This window comes from Nipponia nippon, unplaced genomic scaffold (genome assembly GCF_047370975.1).
Source record: "Nipponia nippon isolate SJK-2023a ecotype South Korea unplaced genomic scaffold, ASM4737097v1 scaffold_5, whole genome shotgun sequence".
Classification (NCBI taxonomy): Eukaryota; Metazoa; Chordata; class Aves; order Pelecaniformes; family Threskiornithidae; genus Nipponia; species Nipponia nippon.
In genome coordinates this window covers 81,078,829-81,103,185 of record NW_028262369.1, presented here as the reverse complement: position 1 = coordinate 81,103,185, position 24,357 = coordinate 81,078,829, and the positions used below count along the sequence as shown (strand labels likewise).

The 24,357-nt window shown below is 39.0% G+C and overlaps 1 protein-coding gene and 1 non-coding gene across 4 annotated transcripts in view; one reads left to right on the top strand and one right to left on the bottom strand.

The window, feature by feature from the left end:
• Positions 1-24,357, bottom strand: part of KCNH7 (potassium voltage-gated channel subfamily H member 7) — a 250,019-nt gene that overhangs the window by 191,686 nt on the left and 33,976 nt on the right. The gene's annotated exons all lie outside the window — the stretch shown is intronic.
• Positions 18,250-18,355, top strand: LOC148052360 (U6 spliceosomal RNA). Its single transcript, XR_015699353.1, has one exon. It is a non-coding gene; the product is annotated as a U6 spliceosomal RNA (small nuclear RNA).

The following is a 24,357-nucleotide window of genomic DNA, read 5'->3' as shown; positions in this document are numbered from 1 at the left end:
AGAGAAACCCATTGCAGAACAACTAATATCAGTAGTTAAGATATTCACTAGCATAGAATACCATATTCAAGACTTTCTTCTAGGTTAGGCATGGCAGAAATTAGGACCCTTGGTTTCCCATCTATAAGGTGAGCATTTTGGCTAATGGGGGAAGAGGGAACTGTGAGGGAGGGGAACTTGAAAATAATCCCTGTTAGATCCCCTAAAGGATCTAATGGTCAAAAATGGTCCTTGTCAGATGATTCTCAAATGCTTCAGTAAAGATCTTGTTTCTTTTGATTAATTTTTTTGTTTCTCATGTAAATTAGGAATTAATTCTGGAGGAATCAGTGGGATTATACAAATCAAAGAGAAAAGGAGTTTCAAAATATGTTCTTGTATGTTTATGGAGATTGTAGGGAAAGCAAAAAGTTAGATGTTATAAATGGTTACTGAATTTGTTTCCATTGTAGTAACTTTACAAGCAGATTTGAGATCATTTCCATAGAAAACTTCTTGTTTGTGAATGGCTTTTGTGGTTTTAAATTTAATCTACATTGACTAAAGTTAAACTCTTCCTTTTGCATTTCTCTCAAAGTTCACCACAATAACTTTCTGTTCAGCAAAACAAAGCCACATATTTCCTGATCATTACAGGAGTTACAAAGTGAACTCCATTCTGTACTTCTGAAACCATCACCCTTAGGAGTTAAGTTTTCTAAAATATACCATGGATTTTTTCTTAACTAAGGTGTGGAGCATCATGGGAATTCTCTTAAGAGGGATGTAGCCTGGCTAGAGGAACTGCAGTATATCATATGACAGCATCAAGTTCAAAATGACACTATACATTGGACTTCCTGCAAGGATGGTCAAAATATTCCTTTTTATGATGGAAAGTAAGTTCTCAAAAATCGAGTAAGAAACAGTGTTCATGTCACTAGTATTTGTACTTGAAGCCTTCAGTAATAATATAACTGTCAACAGACTTGCCTTTCACATTTCTTATCTACTTTTTGTTGGGGTTTTCTGCTTGATTTAAAAATTTTGCCATTCCACATTTCTGTATAGGCTGTGGGTTAAAAACTGTAGGTCGAATAGGGTGGAAAATCACTCCACTCTTTAAGCATACAAGCATGCAAGAATATATGCTTTCACTGGGACAATATTATTGCCTTATTATCATGTAAGGAAATAAATTATGTGCTCAAGTGCTAGAGTATGTGTTTAGATTTGAGATCTGAACAAGTTACCCTGTCAGTTAAGAAAACGCACCAGGAAGTCTAGGTTAATAACATAAATCAGGAAAATACATGAGAAACTAGGCTGTGCATCTTCCTTGGTTATTTAAACACAGAGGCTTGTCCTTGCATTTGCAGTGATGCTAACGATCCAGTCAAATATTTGAGTCAAACACATAAAATCTTGCTGAAACAAACTACAATTTGTGGATTGTACTCTAACTACATCTGACCTTTCCTAGTCTGGCTGTGTACTCATTTATGTGAGAACCTGAACAGCATTTCATTGTTTCAAGCTGTCTTAAAGATAGTGACTTTTCTGCCTAGGAAACGTGTTCATGTTCCTATTCAGTTTTAATTTGAAAAATGTTCTCAGTCGATAAGTAGTATCATACATTTTAAATACAAAATACTGTGCTTTTATTGGACAAAAATGTTAATGCATGCCTTTACAGTGCTGAAGTTAGGTTTTTAGATAAGAGTTTGAACATGTGCTATAAACTTACACATGCAACTGCAATACATTATTTAGCAGTAGTTGTTTCCAGTGCCTTCTGTGTCTCACTAACACAGTATTTTGCTCCTTCCAAGATCAATGGGAACTGTGCCAAGGATATAGTAGATTACTGTCGCTTATTCTGCAACATTCAATTTTGTGATACATCCCAATTCTAGACAAGCTAGAGCTCTTGTATGTGCCAGAAATCAAGCTCTTCTGAGGCACAGATCATGAAGACAACTGATGTATACTGGCTCTACCTCAGCCTACAAGTGAAACTAAATTACACCAATTTAAAGGTATCAGCATATGTTCCCATTTTTTTCTGACGAAGTGTTTAAAGTGAAAATATTCTCTCCATTTCAAAATATGAACAGAACTTCCCTTTTTAAAAATAATCTATGGAAGTTTGTGTTAATAGTTGCAGAAAAGGGAAGGGAACATAAACAAAAGAAAGAAGAGAAGTATCTGTTAACTTTGAAAAAAGGTCAGTGTTATTTTGTAACATTTCAGATTTTACTTTCCTTTCTCTGAGGGAAGTAGTGATCCTCCCCCCAGGGGCCGATTGAGATGTGGAACCAGACCTGTCCAGTATTGCAGGGACAGACACATTCATTCTACACTAAAAAGATTAAGTGATGCACGAGTGTTATGTACCCAAGAGTATCAGATCACCTTTCTTTAATTTTGTCATATAATTTTAAGGGCCAGGGGAGGTTCATAATCCTCACTGATCTTTTGTCCTTGTTCTGAGACAAGTTACAAATTCTTAATACAGACAGCAACAGAGGAAGGTATTTTTTTTTTATTTGGGAATTGCTGTCCATTGGATAATTAAGTCACATTAACAAGCTGAATGATCCAGACTGTTAGCCAAGCACGGCTTTTTCATCACCAGCTTCCTGAAAGCCATTTGAACTAATGACTAGTCTTTGAGCCAACCTTCCCTCTACCCCATGACACTCACATAATCCCACTTGAAACTCATTTCTGGTCCATTCCCAAAAGTAGCTAAAATTACATCGCGACAGCTGTCTTTTGTTGTGTGGTGTTTGTTTTTTTTTTCCTCCTTTCAGAATGTAATGTACCTTGATCTAATACCTTAGGTTCCTTTTTACAAATCCAGTTCTCCAGCAAAGCCCTGTTAAAATGGATTAAGGATGCCTTTATATCTTTGTAATAACTTATACACTGTGCAGTGAAAGCAGTATTTTGGCATATATTACTAAAATAATGAAATATATTACCCATGAAAATGTATTACTTAAGCTAAATACATGCATTCTTTTTGCCTTTCAATTAACATATTTACATCTCTCTATGCTACCTCTTACAGACACTATATTTTTAGATCTGCTTTCAATAGAGCAAACATACATACCATAAAAATAACATGCAGGCGTAGAGTTGCATTCTTGCTATATTTGATGAGGAGATGTAGTCCTGAAGTCCATTTTGTATTTAAAACATGATTTCACACATTAACAAAACTTAAATTTTAAGAAAAATGTACCAGTTTGCATTGAATATCAAGAAGTACCCAACTGTGGAGACAACTTTTTTATCTAGCAAAAGTTTTAAACACTCCACTTCTCAGATAATCAATCTCATGATAAGGAAACCCAAAGTACTATTTGCTGGAAAATAACAATTAATTCCTACTTTGCACTGGGTCAGCTCTTCTTCATTTGTAAAGGACTGAAGTTGTATAACAGAAAGGATAATGATAACTGTTCATACCTGGAGGAAAAAGAAATCAGAGTAACTGTGAATTTATTTTTTTCTTCTCCCCTGCCCTACCCTTCCTGCTCCCCCCACTATGCTGCCTGGAACTCACTATAAAGTTTCTGTCTAAATAGACAGGCAATGTTGCAAAAAAGTTATATGCTTTGGTATTCATGAATGCCTGGAACTTTCTATTGAATTTCATATTTAACAAAGATTTCATAAGTTAAGAACAGTTTTCTTGTTTCCCATGTGTACGTTCTCCCTTATGGGATTTTACAGTTTATACAGATTATGCTTGTTTATGGGAATATTTCATTAATCTTCGTTCTTCCTGGTACATTTCTATTTCCAACATCCAGTATATTTTATCACTTTTCTTCTTCGCTCTAATCTGCTTTTCTCAGTTCTCATGCTCTAGGATGTTCTTTCCCCATCACTTTATTCCAACAGTGCCCATAGCTAGAAGTGTTCTTTGACATCTGCTAGACCACAGAATAACAGCTTTAGGCAAGCTGGAATTCCCATTACTTGAGAAATCTAAAACAAGACGAAGCGAACAACCAACATGTGTATGGAGCGACACCTGTATCAGCAAGGCTGGGACTTGAGAATTTTGAAAATCCTTTCTAACCATGACTTTTTTTGGTTAATTTTTGAATGACTGAGCCACTGGAGCAGGGTCGTAGAAAAGAGGAATATTTCACTTTTCTGTTATAGCTCTCTGTTTTGGTTTTTTGTTTTGTTGGGTTTTTGTTTGTTTTCTGGGTAAAAAACTAGAAGGTAAGCCTAGCTATTTTTCAAAATAGCTTTGAGGTTTTGCTCAGTACACCTCTGTCCTTAGATGTCACTTATTGTCTGTCTGTCAGCAAAGATTGAAATACGAAATGTTTAGCTCACCTGTATTGCACAGGGCATGAAATAAAGAAGCTTATCATGGGACAAAAATTACAACTTAATCCCTAGCCAAAAATCAGTTCTGTTATTTATTCAATATGCGCCTGAGAGTACTCTGAGGGGTGGTTTTTTTGTGTGTGTTTGTTTTTCTCTAGTTGGTCTAACTGACATTTGCAAAAAAGTGGGTCTGTTCCTGTACCTGTAAAAGTTAACAAGAGTTTTGTCACTCTCACTGAAGTGAGTAGATGCAAGCTAAGGTGTAGAAGAAAAAAGATGTGAAATCCTTTATTGTACTTGTCTGGAATGCTAGAATATTCATTTTAACCTTATTGACTATGAGTAATGGGAAAAGTATACTTAGAATTTAGGTCTTTTTACTGGGAGACTTTACCTTTATGGGTTTTTTTTTTGGTACTGGCCACTTCTTCCTAATAAGGTATGATTTGGATAGCTAAGTAGTAAATGCCCATGTTAACATTTGAATTGTCCAAACTTAAAGAACCAGATTTTGATTGTGATAGCTAGAGTGATATTTTAACTTCCATCAGAAACTCAAGGCTGGAAGTAGTATGCTTCAGATTAATGACACTTTTATTGATGCATCTTTCTAAATTATTATATTTTTTAATTGACTTCTTCATTTACTAAAGCAGCTACAATACTTTCTAGTATATTAAGATTTTAATGTTAATAGCACAGGTGATATGTTTTGGAGCTAGGGGAAGCTGGTTGAAGGTTACTATTTGCAAGTATGAATTCAAAATCCAAATAGTTGGATGGCTCAGTCATGATATTGTACCTCTGGGTTTGAATATTTTCAGTTATTCACCAAAAAAGACATTTGTTTGTAGCAATGCTTCAACAATAGCTAGCCCTTAGGAATTCCCATATTTGTCTCAAATGCAGAATATTTATGCAGTGATTCAGCAGGTTTTCATTCATCAGCATTCACTACTGGTTATTCATTACTTGCCTGTTTTCAAAGTTGCAGCCATTAAGACATGCAGCTAAGAGCTATGCCATGTGACTGACGAGACCAATCACTTACATCAAGACTAAATAACAAATAAACAATGAAAACCAACTAAAATACATAAATAACCAAGAGACATTTACAGAAAATAAAACGTTCATAGAAAAATGCTTAAAATTTGTCAAATTGTTTAGCTGTCATTGGGAATTTGATTATTCTAGAAAACCCATGTATTGTCTTAGGGAGACAAGTATGTATGTATATCATTTGGAAACTCAGAAGTGCATATGTAAATGTATAAGTACAGAGGAAAAATTACCAGATCTCACAAACTTTGATTAACATCCATTTATGTGGAAACTCAGCTAAGCTGTCATTTGATCCTAAACTTATACTGGCATCCAACGGCTGAAGAAGGGGAGAAAAAGGCCTCTTTATTGTAGATCCTGTCCACGTGCAGCTTTTAAAACTGCAACAGAACATTAGAATCCACAGAATCTCAAGGTCATTGAAAATGACACTAATTTTCAAATGAATTACAGGGGAAAAGTTTGGTTGTTTGCATAATGTTCTCTTATCTAGTCAGACCAGAAGTTAAAATGCCTTGTGGTTAATAATATATGAATAATCTATCCAACTTTATTCATTAATGGTTTGAAAAGTCCACTTCAATTTGCAGACAACACCAGGCTGGCAGGGGCTGCAGGATGCCAGGATTAGAATTTAGAATTATCCTGGCAAAATTAGATAAAATGATCTGACAAAACAGGGTGCAGTTCAGTGGGGACGAGTACAGAGGTCTATACCTAGGTAGGGATGTGCAGCTGAGGAAAGAGTGATTACAGAGCAGTGTATCTTTAACCTGTCTCATCACTGTAAAACATGTGGAGATTTGCGTACTCTATGTAGAGCTTTTAGGGTCTCTCTTGCAATGCTGTCGGTCTGCTGTGGGAAGCAGTGTTCAAATTCAGATACTTCAAGAAAGATGAAGATAGTCTAGATGAGACAGGTTAAAGATAAGTAGGAGTAGAGAAGCCTGACTTCTGAAGAAATAGCAAACTGAGTTTGTTAATCTAGAGAACTAACAGGAAACCCAATTGTTTACATATGTGAACTATGATGGAACAAAGGAAAGGAATAAACTGGTCTCTGTGTCCAAAAAGACAAGAATTAATAGATAGAATCTGCAGCTTGGAAGATTTAGCTTAGCTGTTTTGGGAAAAGCTTTTAAAGATGAGGATAATTTATATGGAGGAAAGACTGCAGAAGGAACTCATGAAATCACTTTTTTCCTCTGAATCACATTCTGTTGTATTTATTCACATTTAAAAGGCAAGTGGAGATGATAATGAAAGTAAAACATAAATAGAGAAAACTAACATCTATTTGGAATCAAAATATTGGATTATTGAAATGATTCAAAGAAAGGTAAATAAGATGATTTGGAGAAAAGTCAGTCAGCCACATACCTTGGAAATGCAGCTTCAGGCCACTTTAAAATGGGGTTTGCAGTTTGCTGTGTAACTTGTCAGGATTGTCTATACTCTGTAGATACCGAATTGAATTCTAGAATAAAGACTGTAACAAACTGGTAGGGAGTTCAGATGGCATCTGCTGTTATTGGTAAGATTTTTAACTTGAACTCAGGGATACTTCTGGGTTGAGAATGAGAAGAAACAGAATCTGTCAGTGACCCAGGAATGTGATCTTTGAAGGAAATCTTTAGGACACTTGGACTACACATGGGTCCAGATAGTCATAGACAGAATAGCATTCCTACACATGTTTGAGTGTCAGTATAAAGAGAAGGGCATATTTTCTAAAAGTTACTCAGGGGCTCCTTGACTTCTATATTATGAGAATTTTTATGTTATATAAAATATTCTGTATTATTTCATTTTCCTCCTGTGTACACTGAGAATTTTTTTGAGTCAAGTTAAGTTTGAAGGTCTTGATAGGCACAGACGCAATACATTCAAGGGTTAAGGCTCCCTTGAGATAGCATTTAAAAAGCTGACATTCTTTTTCAATACAATGGAAAAAAGATCAGTGTGTAGAAGAAAATATTTGAGATGAAAAAAATGTATGGATCATAATGACTCATAATGAGGCAAGCACCTGATTTTCCCTTTACTTTGAAGTTTTTCCCAAAGTAATGGTGACTGCAATATGACCTGATTACTCTGATAATAAACAAATGAAAGGGGAAAAAGACACAATAAAGTGCATTTATCACCCAGCTAAACTATTAACAATTTGTTTTCTTCTTTTGCTTTTTTAATTGGAGAGAAAAAAAAAAAACAACGCATGTTCTGAATATTACTCCTGTTACAGTGGATGGATAGACAGACTTAGCTCTGTTCTCTCTACTTTTCAGGAATACTGAGGTTGAAGCTTCCTGTGATGGATGCCAACTTGCTCTCATAAATGCTCAAGAGAGTAGGTCCTCTTTCTCTTCAGATGTCTTAAAAGAAAACAAAAATCCCAAACTGGTGAGTCCGCTGAGTGTAAGGGAAAGGGGGACAAACTACTTATCTGTGTAGGACCATGGGTCTTAGAGCACAATTGCAGAGGAACACAGCCTCAGAGAAAAGAATAAAGTCAGTCTCTGTAATATTGACTGATGCGTATTTTTCTGCTAGGGGTAGCACAAGACCTCTAAAGAGTATTTCAGCTAGGAAGCTGGAGGTTTTAGTGCCAGAACAGCTTAGCTGCTACTCCCTCAGTAAAAAGAAAGGTAAGAGCATACTGTCTTGGACTGAAAACAGCATCTGATATGAAGTATATAGCACATGGTTATCTGTTCAAAACGGAGTGTGTGTGGGTGTGTGTGGTGTGAACCTATAATCAACCAAAAACTCCTTTCTATAGGTAGTATTAAGTAAGTTTTTACGGAACTATCACTGGCAATCTATCAAATACCTTCATTTTGTTGTTTACGAAGAGAAATTAATGTTAGTATTTGAGCAGGTAAGAAATAATAATTTGTTTAATGAAGAGGCAACTTCAATTATTTATGACAGAACCTACAAATGAATAATTTGAGGTATTGATAGATAGAGTTTTGGGGGAGGCCAAATATGCAAACATATATACCTGTAAGAAGATAATCTAGGGGGCATCTACTACCTCAAGCAAAGGTGAGCTCATAACACTCTTTTTAGTGGTAATTTCATAGATAACTACAGATTGACTTTAAGATCTAGGTTAGTGTCCTGTAGAGGATGAGTATGTCGTCTACCTGTTTTTCTGTGCATTTGTTCCAAGTCTGGCATGCTGTCGTGTCCTTTCAGGAACAAGCTAAGGAATAGTGGTCAATTGGCTAAAGTCTATCCTTTTCTACTCCTGTGCAGGCTAGCAGAACTGAAGGGTCACGTGAGAAATGTACAGACATTGCTGAAATTGGAAAGAATAATTTACTTGTCTCTAATACAGCCAAATATTTTTTCCTATGGAGTAATCGTCCTTCACACTTCTTCTATATATAAAATGTATGTTAAAAGCACTGCCCAGCTTTAAATTATGGAATACAGCTCCCTCATCTGTCCAACTCAGTGCATTAAAATATGTCAAAGGCCAAATAAGTTTATGATCAGTGGTATATCTTCCTTTTTTTCCCAAAGGTTTTGTCTGTTTGAAGACCTATTTCTAATGTACACTGGTAGAATAATTTAATTTCTGTGATGCTCATTGGGTATTCTGAAATTTTCTGCAAGATATTCATAATGATAGGGTTAAAGGTGATCACCACAGAAAAGAAATCAGACTGAAGTGAAAGATCCTTTGATGTGTGTCACAGTATAAAAAGCCAAGAAACTTGGAAAACGTAGTGCTTTACTTGCTCTGTTTCATATACTTCCTTCTGACTGCATCTTCTTTGTTTTATTTTCTTATTTGCTTCTGAGTGCCACCTGCTGAACTGGTGGAGCTTGGCAGCCTTGACTCTGTAGAGAAGTTCCAATATAAATAGCTGTAGTACAGACTTATATGTCAATGTCATATAACTTGGTCCTTGTCCCTCAATATTCATCCACAGTACCCATTTCATTGTTTGGTATGTGATTAAAAATGGTCAACAGTGGTGCTAAAAGGTGCCTGCTGTGATGATGTTCTGATGTGTGTATTGCTGACTTGAATACAAACCATCAAAATCATCTCATGGGCCACCGAAAGTCATTTTGCTGTCATCTATGTTACTATTCTAATATTTATGATTTTCAATTAGAAACTGAAATGACTTTATTATGACACTTTTATTGGAATATAAATACTGAGAATGTCTATCTCCAGCCATTAATCTTTCTATTTAGTACATTGTAAAATATAACATAGTGGTGAATATATTATAAATGTTCTTTTCTTTCACTGAGATCTTCCTGACTGTTAAAATTAACACTATCATTTCAGTTCTTGTCAGTGTCACATACTGTGCTCCTGAACAAATAGTTCTGTGAAAAATTTTAGCTAAATGCCACCCAAGAAAACCAAACCATCAGTTAGCATCATGCTAAAGCATACCGATTGCAAACTTACTTAATTTCCTTACTCAGCATTGACATTTAGAGAGGGAAAAAAATCTTATGTTGCATGCTGTATCATAGCAATATCACAAGTGACATTAATTCTGAAAAGTCAATGAGACAGTTTGATAGAGTTTAAACTTTCTTAAATAATGAATAGTGTGCCCATGATCTGAACTGTTTGCATTGTTTATGGATTAAAACTATGTATTCTACAGTTGCCTTCATGTCTAGTTGAAGTAGTACATGAGAGATAATGAGATATATTGATATGCCAAATAATGACATTTGGATGACCTAGTGTTCCCAAAACTGTTTACTCCGTTATCATCAGTGCTGTGATTTTGAGCGCTGGCAGTCACTGCTGTCATTGCCACTGTAAACACTCTTGCAATGTAACTATGACTTAAATGTTGAGTGTCAGTTTGGCCCTTCGTATTTCACCTGTGGGCAAATCAAAAGCAGAAACAGCAGATTTTTTTTCTTTGCTTACATTACTAAAGAAATAAAGCATCAACTGCCTACACAGCTAGGGTGTGACGAATGATGACAGAATAATAAAAACAATCTCCTTTCCCTCTGTCTCACTGATGAAGACAAGGCCCTTTCAAAAAGCCTGGAACAGGGATATGAAGTTAAGAGCAGGTGCATTTCTGACCTAAATATGGAGCTACACAGCTGTATATAGTTTACAGCAATCAATATATCATGCTGATTGGTGTTAATATTTAACAGTTTTCCTCCACTGGGTAAACATGAAGCTCACCCTGAGCTAGTGGTGGCTGTGTTGGCCTTATTGTCTCAGATCTTATAGATTCAGAGAATCCTGTGTTTTATTTTCACTTTTCCTTTCACTGAAGTGAAAGCTGGGTTGCTGCAACCCTGCAAAATCTTGCTGATGTTGTCCATAGGGTCAATTTTGTGGCAAACACTTCTTTTCCACCTTGTTTTGTCTTCACTCTTCCCCTCACCCCAAAATAGTCTCAACAAGATAACAGAAGATCTCAGAACTTGAGTCTATATATGCTGTGACCGGCCAGTTGGATGCTCCAGACCACAAATGTAGGAAAGCTGTTTGTTTTGTAGCCATTACAAATAGGTGTGTCCAGCATATCTGGAAAATGATAGATGAAATTCAGAAAGTCATCTTGGGTGTCCTGTTATGTTAAACTATAACAAGGAATTAAATGTCTTTTCCAGGGCTTTGGAGTTTAATGGGTCATTACTTTTTCCAAGAGTGAAGGTTCCAAAAGTCTTTCACACAACATGGGATATAACATTAGGTTATCTGGAGAACAAATTAGTGACATGCTAACATTTTGCATTTTATCCATGTGTACATTAAGTTCCAAAAGCAGAGTCACCATTGTCAGCAGGCCATGCTAGCTGAATGAATGTGATTGATTATTCTAGTTATATTGGACAAAGTACAGTTTCATGACATTTCACGTAGGTGAAATATTGGTGTGTGCTATTGAATAATAATTTTAAATACAGTTTGCTGAACCAGCTTTTGGAGAAGCTTTTAAAAAGTATCATTGACCAGCAAGAATAGAATGTATTGGGAAATAGTCAACTGATACATTCTCAATACTTTTATAATTACAGAATCATAGAATCGTTTAGGTTGGAAAAGACCTTCAAGATCATCAAGTTCAACCATTAATCTAGCACTGCCAAGTCCATCACTAAACCATGTCCCTAAGCACCACATCTACATGTCTTTTAAATACCTCCAGGGTTGGGGACTCAAACACCTCCCTGGGCAGCCTGTTCCAGTGCCTGACTACCCTTTCAGTGAAGAAGTTTTTCCTGATATCCAACCTAAACCTCCCCTTTCAGTGAAGAAGTTTTTCCTGATATCCAACCTAAACCTCCCCTGGTGCAACTTGAGGCCTTTTCCTCTTGTCCTATCACTTGTTACTTGGGAGAAGAGACCGACCCCCACCTTGTTCTCAAACTCCTTTCAGGTAGTTTTAGAGAGCGATGAGGTCTCCCCTGAGCCTCCTTTTCTCCAGGCTAAACAACCCCAGTTCCCTCAGCCACTCCCCAAATGACTTTTTCTCTAGACCCTTCACCAGGTTCGTTGCCCTTCTCTGGACACGCTCCAGCACCTCAATGTCCTTCTTGTAGGGAGGGGCCCAAAACTGAACACGGTAGTCGAGGTGCGGCCTCACCAGTGCTGAGTACAGGGGCACTATCACCTCCCTGGTCCTGCTGGCCACACTATTCCTGATACAAGCCAGGATGCTGTTGGCCTTCTTGGCCACCTGGGCACACTGCTGGCTCATGTTCAGCTGGCTGTCGACCAACACCCCCAGGTCCTTTTCCGCCAGGCAGCTCTCCAGCCTCTCTTCCCCAAGCCTGTAGCATTGCATGGGGTTGTTGTGACCCAAGTGCAGGAGCCAGCACTGAGCCTTGTCGAACCTCATACATAATGTAGTACTGGGGCAAAAAGAGGTGTTCAAATTTTATCCTTTTATTCTTTCATCCTGCTCCTTTAAATCCGAGTTACATGATAAGTGTTCATGCTCTAGTTTGCATAAAACAAAGCTCAGTTTCAATCTTTGAGCCAACTGCAACATCTGCCCTACAAGGTTTTTCCCTTTTATATACAGGCTTCCCTGAAGATATAAATATGGTCTTCCTAATAAACACATTTAAAATGTCTCCAGAGAGAGAAGCTTCCATAGAGGGATTAGCATGTGGCATTACGAGACTTGCTAAAAATGTTTGATTTACCTTAACAAGAGAAATGGAGCTCACCATGACTTTAATACGAACCAAGCACCAAAAGGAGTTGCAGAGTGTGGCTCCTGATCTCTTCATACTAGTATGCTTTAAAACTAAAAATGCATGAGATTCTCCCTAATGTAATGAGAGGCATACTTGTGAGCAATGTTCCCATGAGCCCATAGGAGTGAAAGCAAAGTCAAGTCGTTCTGTCTATCAGTATATCAAGGGGACATCCCGTCTTTTCAGCTGAGGTGATCCCTTACGAAACTTATCACAGAAGTAAAACATGTGAAAGTAAACTGTAAAAAGTACTAGATCTTTTGATTTTTAAAAATAAATGTTTCCTTGGTACTGAGGTCTGCTATAGTATGACAGGACAAATGTTAGGAAGCTCTTCTGAAGCTCAGTTAATCTATCTGATTATGAGACTCTACTACTTTCCAGTTTGGAATAATATTCAGCTCTTACTGGTTTGGGTGAACACACATTACTGTTTTATACTTGACTTTAAGTGAATCCTTGGCCACAGTCAAACTTCCCAATCCAGCCAAAGCACCATCAAAGCATCTGTGACCTGTTTGGTTGGCCATTTACAGAGCATGAGTGGGAGACTGTGGTCACCTATCCACTGTAAGCTTCACTGTAGGAAGCTGATGTGTATTTTGTAAGTTTGGACAAGAAGTTATTAGCATAATGAATAAGAATAAATGACATAATGGTCTACTTGGGGGGAAGAGCAGTTTAGGGGCCATAAGCCCCCTAAATTGGGTACAGTTTACAGCACCCAAAGTAATTATACAAAATTTAAGGTTTTTCCTTTATGCTTATGCTCCTTCTCTATATGCACTCTATACTTATGTATTCATTCTGTGTATGTTTGAAATATGTTGTATTTTTAGAGAACTTGCTGATATAGAGTCTAAAGTTAGAAATGCATCTCACTGAAAAGCAAGCTTTGATATCTAGCTAGAGATGCCATCACTGATGTCATGCTCAGAAGGGGTGACTGGTGGTTGTGTATTCACAGATCACAAAGCTGAAGCCACACATATGAATCTTGTAACTATTTTTGAGGTGTGGGGCTCAGGAGGCTGCATAACCTTAGTGCTCTCCATAACCTTAGTGCTCTCCATAACCTTAGTGCTCTCTAAAATTACATTTCCATGACCCAGATTTGTTCTAAATTCAGGATGGTGATAGAGAAGGTAATACTCTTTAATTAATAGGGTTACTAAAATCATGATCTCTCTGTTTTCTTTTTTCTATAGAAGTATATATGTTATTTACACGAGGCATACCTAAGTACAAGGTGAATATTTATAACTTTTTTTCTAGGTGAAGATACTCTGTGGTAGTGTTTGGCTGTATCACAGAGATAATAAAACTATCTAAGAAAATTTTAAGAGTGGCAGCTGAAAGCTGAATGCAAACACTAGCTCTGATTCCACTTTGCCATTGAATCCTACTTGAGTAGGAAATGAGTGAAATTTTAAGAGTTTTTCAGCCTACAAAGGTTTCTCAGGAAAGGGACTATTGGAAAGCATGAGAATGAAATTAATTTCATCAGATCCCTAACGGTTTTATGTACTAACAGGGTGGTCACATAGCTCAGGAGAACAGTAATGGAAAACTGGAGCTTTCACTTCTATTTCATTGGTCTACACCCGATCAGGATGGTAGTAACACCTTTTTCTTACAATCTGGTGATTACTTGACGGTTTATGTGAAACAAGTTAAAGGTTTCTCTGTTCCTGCAGATCCATTTCATCCAAGTCTTCAAAAGCACCAAAAGGATTTGAACTCAGTGTCATTCACCATGACCACTGTAATTTATTTCTAAAGGAAATAGGTCAATGACCCCTTAGATTAAATGTACTGATGCATAATAAAATGAAGTGTTTATGGTGCTTATATTTTACTTGGGCAGCCAGGCTGTGTGTTACATATCTTGATTTTAAGAACAAACTCTTCTTCTCTTCAACATAAGGCATTAGTAGAGCTGAATGCTTTCTAGTGATGCAGGGAGACAGGCTAGGATATTGTTTGTTACACAATCGAGAACATTTTGGTTACAGCAGCTCAAATTGCTGAAACTGATCCTGATGGTAAGGATACTTGATTATCTAAATTTTATCTTACTGTGTGTTGAGAAGAAATGTCAAAGGATTGAAGGAAATTTGGATGGGTAAGCCATGTTAAAAATCTGACTGTGGAAGCACTTGCTTTTGAACTTAGTACTGTTTAATCAAATTGGAACTAACTACATTTGAGGATGTATTTTATAAGTACCAGCAAAGGCTGGTACTTAAAAAGTAAGGCATCCATCTACTATTGCCTTTCATTAGAGGTCAGGCATCTAATTTCCAGCTCAAGATATCAGACACAATGGATGTCTAAAAAAATATCATGACTGAGTACACGAAAACTTCTTGGACAATGTTGGTACAGAGAAGGACTCACTAATACTCAGTTGATAATATCCATTTTTGTTTCGGTGCTTCCTGATAAGCAGAGCCAACCATCAGAGGTCAGTCCAAAGAAGCATAACGAAAATATGTACATTGCCCAGAGTATCAGTTTTCCTATATGCCAAGTTTTGACATGGTATTAGCACTCTTCCTACCAATAGGTCTCTCATGATGGGCTGGACAAACTTTTAAATATCAGTGAAATTGTTACCACCTTTTTCTTTTTTCTAGCCAGTACAATGTTTCTGTCTTGATGTGTTGCGAAAAAAATTGTTCAGTAAAAGCTACAATTCCTCCCATGTGTTAACACTGGTATAATGAAGTAACATACGGTGAACTCTGTTTCTGAATGTTGTTACATTAGTTTGTCACTGATAGGAACCATCAATTGAAAGGAGACAAACAATTAAAATATTCCTTGTCAGAGACATGAAAAAATTATCTATTCACAATGAATTAAGAGTATAATGTGGGATTTCCACTTAGCTGTGAGAATCCAATTGAGCACATGAAATCTGTCTCGATCATCTTGCTCAAAGCATTATCTTCCAAGCTCATCAAAATGAAACACATTCTTCTGTTTTTAACATGATTCGTGCAAACATACATGTTATGTATGAAATACCTAATGCTAATTACAATAACAATCTGAATATTGTGATTACAATAACTCAAACAAAAAAAAATTTTGGAAATTGGGTCTGAGAAGATCTTTTTTGTTGGTCCTATATATTTGTCAGTGATAATAAATGAAACATCTCTCTCTTTCTGGCTTCTTGCCAGTAAAAGCTGACACAAATATTAGTTATTGTGAACCCAGGAATACTGTATTGATAATGTAGCTCCACTTTGTGAGGAAACAAGCAAGCTTGCGAACAAAACCTAATTTGCAGACACTGGATTAAAAAAAAAAAAGATTAAAATTCGCAGCATGCTGTTGTCTACAGTCCATCTCCCTTTCCAAAGGGTATTTAGTTTTCTTTATTTTTTTTAACTCTGTATCACCAAGAAAATTAGTATTTACTTTACTGATGTACATGTGAAATACACATATTTAAGCACATTCCATTGCTAGGTATTTTATAACGGCTTCCAAGGTAAGACAAGAAGCTCTTACACAGTTTGGCCAGTTACACGCCTGCAGAGCCATACGCATTTATCATCTCACAGAATTGAAACGCGTCCTCCGCTGTTCACCTTAGCTGGCTATATCAGTACAAATCTTGAAGCATGTTGTCCAAAAGGGGATGAAGCGTGCAAGGAGCCCCCGTGGGTGGGGGGGAGGAGGACGATGGGCCGCCAAGTGGAGCGTGCTGAGCCCAGCCGAGCCAGGGAGCTTTGCGGGGCTGCCGGGTTGCTACGGGAACCAGGGTTTTTGTTTGTACATATTGAGAGCAGCTGCCTCCTTTGCAGGCCCTGCACAGGCTGCACAGCTCTGGCTGCGGGAGGGAAACACTGACCTCACCCAAAGCCGGTGTGGTCTGCACGGCTTCTGCGGCTTATGTTCGCTTTGCTTCCTTTTCATTGTGGGTTTTTTCTTTGGCATGTGATTTCTGGAGCGGGAGATTAGTTCATAAGGGTATGTCTGATACTTGGGAGATATCAGGTCCTATTGAAAGAAGCAGTAGCTCTCTTTCTGGGTTTGTATATTTGTGTACCAGAAAGTTTGGGTTAGTAGCTTATCTGACTTCAAGGCAGAAGAGTGTAACCAGAACTTATGCCTGAGAAGCGTTCACTCCTCAGGTATTACTACAGGCACAGCTCATCTTTTGGTCTTAACAGCAGAGTATAATGTGAAATTTCCTCATTTTATAAATATCTCTGAAGACACTGTGTCTTTAATTCAGCCCTTTTTACCCTACCATTCACATCATTTAAGAACAGATGAACAGTAAGTACAAAAACACTAGTATTTGTTCATAAAAGATGAATATTCAGCTAATTTATATTGGTACAGGCCTCAGAGCTGTTCTTGATGGTAGAGTTGAGGATGGTCATCACAGAGCTGAGTGTCCTGTCATAACGTGTACATCAGTTGCCAGAATGCTCTCTTAAGAAAATTTGAATAGATAAACATATGATTAGAAGGAGCAAACAAATGCATAGCAAATTAGTTGTTAGCCGAGACTGCCTTATTCATGGAACAATCTTTGTAAATAAATCAAATCATTAGGGTTAGTTCAGCAGCCCTTAGAGGCTGACAATGGTACCCATTTTGCTGAACAACCAGACTGAAAATTTACGGAATATTTGCATGTACAATATTTGCACATACAATATTTGCACAGCTTTAACCAGAGTTTCCCTAGAGACATAACGTCCATGTGACCTTCACATATTATCACCTTTTCTTCACTGTATGAAGCACCAGAAAAAAGAATGATTGTTGATTTTGCTCCTTTTTAAGAGCTGGAAACAGCAGTGAGAAAGTCTGAGGACTTGACACCAAAAGAAATACAGATTATGAATATTTCTTTAAATAAAAGCCTTTCCATGGTATCTTAGCAGTAAATGGAAAGCCCAACTAATAGCTTTTGAGATTCTTTTCATTTTCAAAACCAAAACTACTAAGCCAAGTTAAAATAACATTATATGTTCCCTAGTGTGATTTCATTACAATCACTTATGGTAGAGAAGGATAGTGTACCACTCTACTGAAGTGATACTGTTCCAGCTATAAAAATGCTTGAGATTTCACAAATGTGAAGGTAACAGTGCAGTGAAAGATGATAATTTAGCCATTTTCACTGCAAAATCCTAACTTTTGTGAGTAACACATTGACTCAGATAGCCTACTCACAAATGAAATCATTCAAGCCTTAAATTCTAGCCAGCTGAGACTGGCTGAGGCAGATGCTTAAAATGTATTGAGGAGTTCATACTGAACTCCATCTCAAATGGAGGAATTGAAACTGTGAGAGTCAGAATTAGTTAGCTGCCAGAGGAAAAGTTACCACTCAAATGTACCTGGCTCCTGTCTTGCTCTCAGTTCTTTGATGGTGCTTGCTGTCACTTTTAGATTACTGGCTTCCCTGAACCTGGCTGATTGACCAATCTTTTGTTTGCATAGAGGGTGTTGGGTTTCAATAGTGCAAGATTTATATCTATTTACCTTTACAAAATGAAATTATAATATGATGTATTTTTAAAATAAGAATGTTCAAAATAGTCTGGTTATGTTCACTTGTTCTATCAACTTGCTCTTACTATAGTCTCACTTTGGCAGCACATATACTAAAACTGGAACAATACAGAGAAGATTAGCATGGCCCCTGCGCAAGGATGACATGCAAATTCCTGAAGTGTTCCATATTTTTTTTAGTGAGGTCCTTCGGTCTGCCGTCTCAGTGGAGGTAGGGGATGGAGAGCCATGCAGCAGCAAAGATGCACGGGTTATTGATGTGTTAGAAACCACAGAAGCGCCTGAGAATGTTCATGTAGGAACTAGGGCTTCTCCCCCCAAAAAGGTGGCAGGAGCAATAGCCCAACTGAAGTGCATCTACACCACTGCATGCAGCACAGGCAACAAACAGGAGGAGCTGGAACCTGTTGTGCAGCAGGAAAGCTATGATATAGCTGCCATCACTGAAACATGGTGGGATGACTCACACATCTGGAGTGCTGCAATGGACGGCTATAAACTCTTCAGAAGGGATAGGCAAGGAAGGAGAGGTGGTGGGGTAGCCCTGTATGTTAGGGAATGTTTTGATTGTCTAGAACTTAATGATGATGACGATAGGGTTGAGTGTTTATGGGTAAGAATCAGGGGGAAGGCCAACAAGGCAGATATCATGGTGGGAGTCTGTTATAGACCACCCAACCAGGACGAAGAGGTGGACGAGGTATTCTGTAAGCAGCTGGGAGAAGTCTCATGATCGCTAGCCCTTGTTCTCATGGGGGACTTCAACTTACCAGATGCCTGCTGGGAATACAATACAGTGGAGAGGAAACAGTCTAGGAGGTTCCTGGAGTGTGTGGAAAATAACTGCCTGCCACAGCTGGTGAGGGAGCCAACTAGGGAAGGCACCCCACTGGACCTCTTGTTTGCGGACAGAGAAGGCCTGGTGGGTGATGTCATGGTTGGAGGCTGTCTTGGGCATAGTGATCATGAATGACAGTGGTTTTGATTCTTGGAGAAGTAAGGAGGGGGGTCAGCAGAACTGCTACCTTGGACTTTCAGAGGGCAGACTTTGGCCTGTTTAGGAGCCTGGTTGACAGAGTCCCTTGGGAGGCAATCCTGATGGGCAAAGGAGTCCAGGAAGGCTGGATGTTCTTCAAGAAGGAAACCTTACAGGCACAGGAGCAGGCCATCCCCATGTGCTGAAAGACGAGCTGGCGGGGAAGACGACCAGCCTGGCTGAACAGAGAGCTTTGGCTGGAGCTCAGGAATATAAGGAGAGTTTCGACCTTTGGAAGAAGGGGCAGGCAACTCAGGAAGACTACAAGGATGTTGTGAGGTTATGCAGCGAGAGGATTAGAAGGACCAAAGCCCAGCTGGAACTTAAACTGGCTACTGCTGTAAGAGACGACAAAAACATTAGCAACAAAAGGAGAGCTAAGGAGAATATCCATCCTTTATTGGATGTGGAGGGAAACACAGTGACAGAGGACAAGGAAAAGGCTGAGGTACTTAATGCCTTCTTTGCATAGTCTTTAATAGTCAGACCAGTTGTTCTTGGGGTACCGAGCCGCCTGAGCTAGAAGACAGGGACAGGGAGCAGAATGGAGCCCCCATAATCCAAGGGGAAATGGTTAGCAACCTGCTACACCACTTAGACACGCATGGGTCTATGGGGCTGGATGGGATCCACCCAAAGGTACTGAGGGAGCTGGCAGAGGTGCTCACCAAGCCACCTTCCATCATTTATCAGCAGTCCTGGCTAAACAGGGAAGTCCCAGTAGACTGGAAATTAGCAAATGTGACGCCCATCTACAAGAAGGGCCAGGAGGAGGATCCAGGAAACTACAGGCCTGTCACCCTGACCTCAATGATGGGGAAGGTTATGGAGCAGATCATCCTGAGTGCCATCATGTGGCATGTGTGGGACAACCAGGGGATTGGGCCCAGTCACCATGGGTTTATGAAAGGCAGCTCCTGCTTTCCTAACCGGATCTCCTTCTATGACAAGGTGACCAACTTAGTGGATGAGGGAAAGGCTGTGGATGTTGTCTACCCAGATGTCAGTAAAGCCTTTGACACGGTTTCCCACAGCATTCTCCTGGAGAAACTGCCTGCTCATGCCTTGGATGGCATGACTGCTTTGCTGAGTAAAAAACTGGCTGGATGGCCAGGCCCAAAGAGTTGTGGTGAATGGAGTTAAATGCAGTTGGTGGCCGGTCACAAGTGGTGTTCCCCAGGGCTCGGTATTGGGGCTAGTCCTGTTTAATATCTTTATCAATGACCTGGACGAGGGGATCGAGTGCACCCTCTAGTAAGTTTGCAGATGACACCAAGCTGGGTGGGAGTGTTGATCTGCTGGAGGGTAGGAAGGCTGTACAGAGGGATCTGGACAGGCTGGATCGATGGGTTGAGGCCAATTGTATGAGGTTCAACAAGGCCAAGTGCCGGGTCCCGCACTTGGGTCACAACAACCCCATGCAATGCTACAGGCTTGGGGAAGAGAGGCTGGAGAGCTGCCTGGCGGAAAAGGACCTGGGGGTGTTGGTCGACAGCTAGCTGAACATGAGCCAGCAGTGTGCCCAGGTGGCCAAGAAGGCCAACAGCATCCTGGCTTGTATCAGGAATAGTGTGGCCAGCAGGACCAGGGAGGTGATAGTGCCCCTGTATTCGGCACTGGTGAGGCCGCACCTCAAATGCTGTGTTCAGTTTTGGGCCCCTCCCTACAAGAAGGACATTGAGGTGCTGGAGCATGTCCAGAGAAGGGCAACGAACCTGGTGAAGGGTCTAGAGAAAAAGTCATTTGGGGAGTGGCTGAGGGAACTGGGGTTGTTTAGCCTGGAGAAAAGGAGGCTCAGGGGAGACCTCATCGCTCTCTAAAACTACCTGAAAGGAGTTTGAGAACAAGGTGGGGGTCGGTCTCTTCTCCCAAGTAACAAGTGATAGGACAAGAGGAAAAGGCCTCAAGTTGCACCAGGGGACGTTTGGGTTGGATATTAGGAAAAATTTCTTCACTGAGAGGGTAGTCAGGCACTGGAACAGGCTGCCCAGGGAAGTGGTTGAGTCCGCATCCCTGGAGGTATTTGAAAGACGGGCAGACGTGGCACTTAGGGACATGGTTTAGTGGTGGACTTGATGATCTTGAAGGTCTTTTCCAACCTAGATGATTCTATGATTCTGTATTGGTGATGCACCTCCTACAGTGCCTTTATAAAGATATAAGATGAAAGAGTAGCTGATGTCAACATATCTGAAGATGACATTGTCACAAATTTTTGTTTGTTTCTGTTAAAAGTCCTTAAAGCATAAGGACTATATAGCAGGAGTTTTGTGACACTACTAGTGCTTCATCTGTGAGACTGGAAACCCTAATCAAATAATCCAGGCAGAAAGTGGATTGGATCAACAGGCTTGTAATTTTATTTAAACAAGGATGTGCTCCTAAGGGGCTATCTTTTCCCATAAACATTGAGGGAAATATTGATGATATTTTTAGTAATATCACAGTCTTTTCCATGGCTGCAGAAAGAAACAGGGAACATTCAATCAGGAGAAGAAAGCTTTGAGGAGAAAAACCTGTCTTTTATGACTGATATTCTATGGTTTTAAAACTATTTCCCTTAATTGCTCCTTTTACTTTTAATTATTACTATACTTTGCTTTGGCTTTTAGAAATCCCCCTTTAAAATTTGTTGAATGTGCCTTTGATATTGAAAACCAGTAAAGAAAGAAAAAGAGCGTTTCATTTAAAACCAGAGAAAATGCATTCTACAGTAGAAGTTCACCAATTCTTTAGCAGCTCACTTCATTTTTTGGCAAGGAGAACAAAGAATTCTCAGGGAGAATCTACCAGCCACATCCTACCAAAGAGAGATTAGCCCAGGACATACATTACAATGAGGTTTCACATTAAAATACCTCATTATTTTTTACCAAAGGTATCACAGAACACTTACGTCTATGATCTGCAATATTCTAAATTATTAAAACCCAACAACAGGTACTATAGTCAATGAACTAAGTTCACATCATCATCCATTATTCTTTGTTTTTAATCACACAGGTGAAACTCATTACCCTGTGAAGGGAAACACAAAGCTTGCTTCAGTGGCATACAACTGAAATGGAACTTAATCTGTACATTAGTGGTGGTTTCTTTGGGCCATCACCCTCCATCAAACTGAACTTGAAGTAATTTGCTAATTCACGGGATTCAGTAATTCCTGGGAAGAGCAGATTATCCCAGACAGTTCTAGTGTAATAAGTGAAATTCTTGCCCTAAAAGCTGTAGAGGGTGTTCTTTAGCCTGAAGAGGAACACCATTAATGAAATACAGATTCTGGTTTTCTGCTTTGTTTTTAAACCCCATTCCCTGTATTAATTATTCATTAGCACTTAAAAGTAGAGAGAGCAGTACTAAGTGGATACAGTTATATTTAGATCACAGCTTCCAGTAACCAAATTTGAAGTGGGTGTCTGGTCTCATATTTTTGTAGGATAAAATGCTGCACTCAGAAAGGTGGGGAAAAAAAAGTTAAAAAAAAAAAATAGTTCCCTTACTGAAATATTAAAGCAGAAAACTGGTACAGTGAGTGTCTGCAGAAAATAGTAGGCAAAGGAATTCCTCTTCACCTCTGGGGGAGAGATGATGGGAAGAAAGGGGAGTCCTCAACCCTCTTATGGGAAAACAGGAAACAAGGAAAAAAAAGAACTTCCCGTTGCTCTTGGGGAGAGAAAAGAAGCGTCATCATGAGTAAGAATAGCAAAGGGATTCCCTCCCTGCACAGAGAGAAGACAGAAGGGGAAGGGAATTCCCTCTCTCCATTGGGAAAGAACAGAAGGGAAGGGAATTCCCTTTCTTGCTTTTATACTTTGAGCTCTAATTAATCTTGAAGGTTTTGCACTGCTGTTAACATCAAAACAATTCTGTACATCAGGCAAAACCTGCTTTCCTGGAGCTGTGGGAAGTCAGTCTTGAAATTCTGATGGAATTTAGGGATTTATATCATTATTGTCATGTGGCCAGATGCAGTCTATAACTTCTAAATACAATCTACGTTATATTTAATGCGTTAGCCTCAGGCTTGCAGAGATTTCTATTACAGCTTAAGATTTGTTTTTCTATGATTTAATTGTCACTGTAGTTAAAGGGCAAGTAGCAGAGGTGCCAGTAGAGCAGCAAAAAGCGCCTGGAGCAACATATGGGACTGAAATTCCTTATAAAGTAAGGATCACATGAACCCAGTTGCCTGCAGGGGGAAGGTTGCATAAACAAATATTTAACAAGGAGAAACAGTGAGGTCTTTGGAGTAATCATACAAAGATCCAAAAATAGATAATGAAGACATATAAAGCATACAATTTCCCTGGCGTGCTGCAGCCCATGCACGCATGCTTGAAATAGCATGTTGGGTCATGCTGCTGTTGTGAAGATGTTTTGAGTTTCGCAGTTCTAGTGTAGGATGAAAAGGGGGCAGTGCTGGGTACTGTGACCTTCTAGAAATCCACTGGGCTTCTCCATTGCTAAACGAGGTTAGTTCTGACTAATTTTCTGAATGGTTTGATGACTGGAAAAAGTGGCAATGGATCAGATGCAGTCGTGATCGTGTCACAAGGGGAAGGTTACAATGTTCAAAGACTTTTATACATATTTCATTGGTTAAAAGGTTGAATTTCTTATCCTGAAGGAACATCGGGACTCTGTTATTCCTCTTGCCTTTATCTCCTTACTTTATGTGCTAAGGTAATGCTAATTAATGCCTGGATGGAAAAATCAGCTAGTGTATCACCATAGACAGCAAAGAAAACTTGCATTGGCAATTTCTCAATTTTCTGCCCAATTTTGACTTTAAGCGTGTGGATGCCACAATCACTAATTGATTTGGGACTTGACACAGTTAGCTGAGGACCCAACCAATTTCATGTGTACATAAGTTGCTGTACAAGTCCCAGAAGATACAGCTGTTATTTCCACCTGCAGTGAATGATATCTTAAATAACACTTAGCATAGGCAGAACACAGTTTGTTTTACTCAGCTGGATGTAACTAGGTTGTGGTCCTAGCAATCCTTAAAAAATGACAGTGGGGGATGGAGACTAGATGTTTGCTTGAAAAAACAAACTTCTAGTGTACCTAGATGTGAGTAGTGTAGGTATTCTGACCTATTTTAATTTGTATCGCCTGTGTTTGAAGCAGTGTGG